Below are 7,279 nucleotides of genomic sequence, written 5' to 3'. Positions count from 1 at the left end.
TATTGGACCAATGGTGCTTTACCATTGGTCCAAGGCTCCAAGCTGTCCATTGAGCTCAGTGCCCCTGACAAGAAGTGAGGAGAGGCTCTGTGAGCTCATCCTCTCAGTCTGCTGGTATTTATACTGGCCGCTCTGTATGCAGCTTCTGACAGGCTGAACAAGGAGCCCCGTATCTCCCGAACCATAGATGATAGGAGCCCCAAATATTTAACAGTGGTGGGGTGGGTCTTCCGCTACCTACCACCCTCTGGTCGCTGAGCTACAACCCTCAAAGCTCGTTTTTTTTTTATTTTTATGTTTATTGCAGGCTGTCTGTCCCTGGTATGGATGAGGGGGGGGGTATACAGTATCTCACAAAAGTGAGTACACCTCTCACATCTGTGTAAATCTTTTCTTCTATCTTTTCATGTGACAACACTGAAGAAATGACACTTGTCTACAATGTAAAGTAGTGAGTGTACAGCTTGTATAACAGTGTAAATTTGCCGTCCCCTCAAAATAACTCAACACACAGCCATTAATGTCTAAACCACTGGCAACAAAAGTCAGTACACCCCTAAGTGAAAATCTCCAAACTGGGCCCAATTAGCCATTTTCCCTCCCCGGTGTCATGTGACTCGTTAGTGTTACAAGGTCTCAGGTGTGAATGGGGAGCAGGTGTGTTAAATTTGGTGTTATCGCTCTCACTCTCTCATACTGGTCACTGGAAGTACAACATGGCACCTCATGGCAAAGAACTCTCTGAGGATCTGGAAAAAAGAATTGTTGCTCTACATAAAGATGGCCTAGGCTATAAGAAGATTGCCAAGACCCTGAAACTGATCTGCAGCACGGTGGCCAAGACCATACAGCGGTATAACAGGACAGGTTCCACTCAGAACAGGCCTCGCCATGGTCCACCAAAGAAGTTGAGGTCACGTGATCAGCGTCATATCCAGAGGTTGTCTTTGGGAAATAGATGTATGAGTGCTGCCAGCATTGCTGCAGAGGTTGTAGGGGTGGGGGGTCAGCCTGTCAGTGCTCAGACCATACGCCGCACACTGCATCAAATTGGTCTGCATGGCTGTCGTCCCAGAAGGAAGCCTCTTCTAAAGATGAAGCACAAGAAAGCCAGGAAACAGTTTTCTGAAGACAAGCAGACTAAGGACATGGATTACTGGAACCATGTCCTGTGGTCTGATGAGACCAAGATAAACGTATTTGGTTCAGATGGTGACAAGCGTGTGTGGGGGCAACCAGGTGAGGAGGACAAAGACAAGCGTGTCTTGTCTACAGTCAAGCATGGTGGTAGGAGTGTCATGGTCTGGGGCTGCATGAGTGCTGCCGGCACTGGGGGGCTACAGATCATTGAGGGAACCATGAATGCCAACATGTACTGTGACATACTGAAGCAGAGCATGATCCCCTCCCTTCAGAGACTGGACCGCAGGGCAGTATTCCAACATGATAACCACCCCAAACACACCTCCAAGACCACCACTGCCTTGCTAAAGAAGCTGAGGGTAAAGGTGATGGACTGGCCAAGCATGTCTCCAGACCTAAACCCTATTGATCATCTGTGGGACATCCTCAAACGGAAGGTGGAGGAGCGCAAGGTCTCTAACATCCACCAGCTCTGTGATGTCATCATGGAGGAGGGGAAGAGGACTCCAGTGACAACCTGTGAAGCTCTGGTGACCTCCATGCCCAAGAGGGTTAAGGCAGTGCTGGAAAATAATGGTGGTCACACAAAATATTGACACTTTGGGCCCAATTTGGAGATTTTCACTTAGGGGTGTACTGACTTTTGTTGCCAGCGGTTTAGACATTAATGGCTGTGTGTTGAGTTATTTTGAGGGGACAGCAAATTTACACTGTTATACAAGCTGTACACTCACTACTTTACATTGTAGACAAGTGTCATTTCTTCAGTGTTGTCACATGAAAAGAGAGAAGAAAAGATTTACAAACATGTGACTGAGGGGTGTACTTACTTTTGTGAGATACTGTATGTGGGGGATGTACATGTATGGTTGGGGGGGGCATATTTGGGGGACGGGGGAATATATGTGGGGGGGGGGTCTAGGTCATGTTACTGAGCACCTCCCCCCTCAGTGATCTGGGGATCCTCTCCCGCACCCGCTGTCACCATGTGAAGAATGTGGCTGTCATCTCCGCCCGGCTGCGTCATTCATTCACAGAGTTCTGTGGATGGGAGAACTACAAGTACGGTGCGTCTTTGTCGGCTGATAGTTGTGAATGAAGTATGGGGGAGGGGATGAGCGCTGTCTGCCGATCCCGGGTGCGATGATCTGCCCCCTACTAATAAAAAAATTTAAAAATAAATAAATAAATGTGCGTTTTATCTGCCAAAATATCTCCTTTAATTATTTATTGGATGAAGGTGAACGCCTCCTTTGGGGCGTGGCCACAGCACGGCGGAGCCAATCACATCAGTTCCTGAGTGCGATTGGAAGAGAAATGTCGCAGCGGATGGAACTTTACACGGGACGATGGAGAATCGCATCGATGTGAACGGATCTCATCGGTCATACGTGGACTGAGAGTTGGTCGCGGTGGGCGGGGACTGAGCCGCAGCCAATCGCTGATCAGTGTATGGTGAGAGGGGCGGGGCCCTGCAGCCAGAATGTAAAGAGGAGGAATCCATTTTTATATGACTCCTCCCCCACCAGGAGGGCGGCCTATTATCATGAAGTATTGGAAGCTGAGGACACACCCCCTGCCCCGCCCCCCAACACATGCAGGATGAATACTGAGAGATGATTGGTCAATCCCACTAATGTTACTTTTCCCTTCTATTCCTCTGCAGAAATGTAACAAAGTATTCATCGGAGATGATTGGTGAGATCCGTACTGGTCTATGGGGGGCGGGGCCTCTGTGTGTCCCCTCCCCCCCATCACCGGAGACAGAGCGATCTACCCGTCTGTGTGCCCGGAGAAGTGCGAGGAACCCGGAGTGCGGAGATCTCCCCCGGGGGACAAACATCAGCGCTGCACACACCACTTCCGGGGGGCGGGGCCGCGGGCGGTGACGGGAGATGTAGTGCCTGCCAGGCCCCGCCCCCTCCAGGCTCTGCTCCTCCCGGCGGACGGCGAGTGACCCGGAGCGGAGAAGACGGAGGACCCGGAGGTGGGCGTGTCACAGGGGGAGTCCCCGCCCACTTCCTGCCCGACCAACCACACAGAAACCCACCGAGGAGGCATGACGGGTGGAGACCACCGACCGACCGGGTCACCACCTCCCCCCATCACCCACCGACCGGGGTCACCCCCTCCCCCATTATACAGCCGCTCATCATCCCCCATCACTTACCGGGTCACCCCCCTCCCCCATCACTGTACGATCCTGATCTGTGATTGTCTGTCTGAAATAGGGGATCCCCCAACACAGCTTTACCATCATCACCCCCCAAATACCCCCTCCCCCCATCATCACCCCCCAAATACCCCTCCCCCCATCATCACCCCCCAAATACCCCTCCCCCCATCATCACCCCCCAAATACCCCCCTCCCCCCATCATCACCCCCAAATACCCCCTCCCCCCATCATCACCCCCCAAATACCCCCTCCCCCCATCATCACCCCCCAAATATCCCCTCCCCCCATCATCACCCCCAAATATCCCCTCCCCCCATCATCACCCCCCAAATACCCCCTCCCCCCCATCATCACCCCCCAAATACCCCCTCCCCCCATCATCACCCCCCAAATATCCCCTCCCCCCATCATCACCCCCCAAATATCCCCTCCCCCCATCATCACCCCCCAAATACCCCCTCCCCCCATCATCACCCCCCAAATACCCCCTCCCCCATCATCACCCCCCAAATACCCCTCCCCCATCATCACCCCCAAATATCCCTCCCCCATCATCACCCCCCAAATATCCCCTCCCCCCATCATCACCCCCAAATATCCCCTCCCCCCATCATCACCCCCAAATATCCCCTCCCCCCATCATCACCCCCCAAATATCCCCTCCCCCCATCATCACCCCCCAAATATCCCCTCCCCCCATCATCACCCCCCAAATATCCCCTCCCCCCATCATCACCCCCCAAATATCCCCTCCCCCCATCATCACCCCCCAAATACCCCCTCCCCCCATCATCACCCCCCAAATATCCCCTCCCCCCATCATCACCCCCCAAATATCCCCTCCCCCCATCATCACCCCCCAAATATCCCCTCCCCCCATCATCACCCCCAAATATCCCCTCCCCCCATCATCACCCCCCAAATATCCCCTCCCCCCATCATCACCCCCCAAATATCCCCTCCCCACATCATCACCCCCCAAATACCCCCTCCCCCATCATCATCACCCCCAAATATCCCCTCCCCCCATCATCACCCCCCAAATATCCCCTCCCCCATCATCACCCCCCAAATATCCCCCTCCCCCCATCATCACCCCCCAAATATCCCCTCCCCCCATCATCACCCCCCAAATATCCCCTCCCCCATCATCACCCCCCCAAATATCCCCTCCCCCCATCATCACCCCCAAATATCCCCTCCCCCCATCATCACCCCCCAAATATCCCCTCCCCCATCATCACCCCCCAAATATCCCCTCCCCCATCATCACCCCCCAAATACCCCCTCCCCCCATCATCACCCCCCAAATACCCCTCCCCCCATCATCACCCCCCAAATATCCCCTCCCCCCATCATCACCCCCAAATACCCCTCCCCCCATCATCACCCCCCAAATACCCCCTCCCCCCATCATCACCCCCCAAATATCCCCTCCCCCCATCATCACCCCCCAAATATCCCCTCCCCCCATCATCACCCCCCAAATACCCCTCCCCCCATCATCACCCCCCAAATATCCCCTCCCCCCATCATCACCCCCCAAATACCCCTCCCCCCATCATCACCCCCAAATACCCCTCCCCCATCATCACCCCCAAATCCCCCTCCCCATCATCACCCCCCAAATAACCCCTCCCCCCATCATCACCCCCCCAAATATCCCCTCCCCCCATCATCACCCCCCAAATACCCCTCCCCCCATCATCACCCCCCAAATATCCCCTCCCCCCATCATCACCCCCCAAATATCCCCTCCCCCATCATCACCCCCCAAAATCCCCTCCCCCCATCATCACCCCCCAAATATCCCCTCCCCCCACATCACCCCCCAATACCCCCCTCCCCCCATCATCACCCCCCAAATACCCATCCCCCATCATCAACCCCCCCCACTAACCCCACCCCCCATCATCACCCCCCAAATACCCCTCCCCCCATCATCACCCCCCAAATACCCCCTCCCCCCATCACACCCCCCAAAACCCCTCCCCCCATCATCACCCCCCAAATATCCCCTCCCCCATCATCACCCCCCAAATACCCCTCCCCCCATCATCACCCCCCAAATACCCCCTCCCCCCATCATCACCCCCAAAACCCCTCCCTCCAATCACCCCAATACCCCTCCCCCATCATCACCCCCCAAATATCCCTCCCCCCATCATCACCCCCCAAATATCCCCTCCCCCCATCATCACCCCCCAAATATCCCCTCCCCCCCATCATCACCCCCCAAATATCCCCTCCCCCATCTCACCCCCAATACCCCTCCCCCATCATCACCCCCCAAATACCCCCTCCCCCCATCATCACCCCCCAAATACCCCCTCCCCCCATCATCACCCCCAAATACCCCTCCCCCATCATCACCCCCCAAATATCCCCTCCCCCCATCATCACCCCCAAATATCCCCTCCCCCCATCATCACCCCCCAAATACCCCCTCCCCCCATCATCACCCCCCAAATATCCCCTCCCCCCATCATCACCCCCAAATATCCCCTCCCCCATCATCACCCCCCAAATACCCCCTCCCCCCATCATCACCCCCCAAATATCCCCTCCCCCCATCATCACCCCCAAATACCCCCTCCCCCCATCATCACCCCCCAAATACCCCTCCCCCCATCATCACCCCCAAATACCCCTCCCCATCATCACCCCCCAATATCCCCTCCCCCATCATCACCCCCCATATCCCCTCCCCCCATCATCACCCCCCAAATACCCCCTCCCCCCACACCCCCAAATATCCCCTCCCCCCATCATCACCCCCCAAATACCCCTCCCCCCATCATCACCCCCCAAATATCCCCTCCCCCCATCATCACCCCCCAAATACCCCCTCCCCCCATCATCACCCCCCAAATATCCCCTCCCCCCATCATCACCCCCCAAATACCCCCTCCCCCCATCATCACCCCCCAAATACCCCTCCCCCCATCATCACCCCCCAAACATCCCCATCCCCCCCCATCATCACCCCCCAAATACCCCCTCCCCCATCATCACCCCCCAAATACCCCCTCCCCCCATCATCACCCCCCAAATCCCCTCCCCCATCATCACCCCCCAAATACCCCCTCCCCCCATCATCACCCCCAAATACCCCTCCCCCCATCATCACCCCCCAAATACCCCTCCCCCCATCATCACCCCCCAAATATCCCCTCCCCCCATCATCACCCCCCAAATATCCCTCCCCCATCATCACCCCCAAATACCCCTCCCCCCATCATCACCCCCCAAATACCCCCTCCCCCATCATCACCCCCCAAATATCCCCTCCCCCCATCATCACCCCCAAATATCCCCCTCCCCCCATCATCACCCCCCAAATACCCCCTCCCCCATCATCACCCCCCAAATACCCCCTCCCCCATCATCACCCCCCAATATCCCCTCCCCCCATCATCACCCCCCAAATACCCCCTCCCCCCATCATCACCCCCCAAATATCCCCTCCCCCCATCATCACCCCCCAAATATCCCTCCCCCCATCATCACCCCCCAAATATCCCCTCCCCCCATCATCACCCCCCAAATATCCCCTCCCCCCATCATCACCCCCCAAATACCCCCTCCCCCCATCATCACCCCCCAAATACCCCTCCCCCATCATCACCCCCAAATACCCCCTCCCCCCATCATCAACCCCCCAAATACCCCCTCCCCCCATCATCACCCCCCAAATATCCCCTCCCCCCATCATCACCCCCCAAATATCCCCTCCCCCCATCATCACCCCCCAAATACCCCCTCCCCCCATCATCACCCCCCAAATATCCCCTCCCCCCATCATCACCCCCCAAATATCCCCCTCCCCCCATCATCACCCCCCAAATACCCCCTCCCCCCATCATCACCCCCCAATATCCCCTCCCCCCATCATCACCCCCAAATACCCCTCCCCCCATCATCACCCCCCAAATATCCCCTCCCCCATCATCACCCCC

Source organism: Aquarana catesbeiana, linkage group LG05 (genome assembly GCF_042186555.1).
Source record: "Aquarana catesbeiana isolate 2022-GZ linkage group LG05, ASM4218655v1, whole genome shotgun sequence".
Lineage (NCBI taxonomy): Eukaryota > Metazoa > Chordata > Amphibia > Anura > Ranidae > Aquarana > Aquarana catesbeiana.
Note: the sequence above shows the minus strand (reverse complement) of the source record.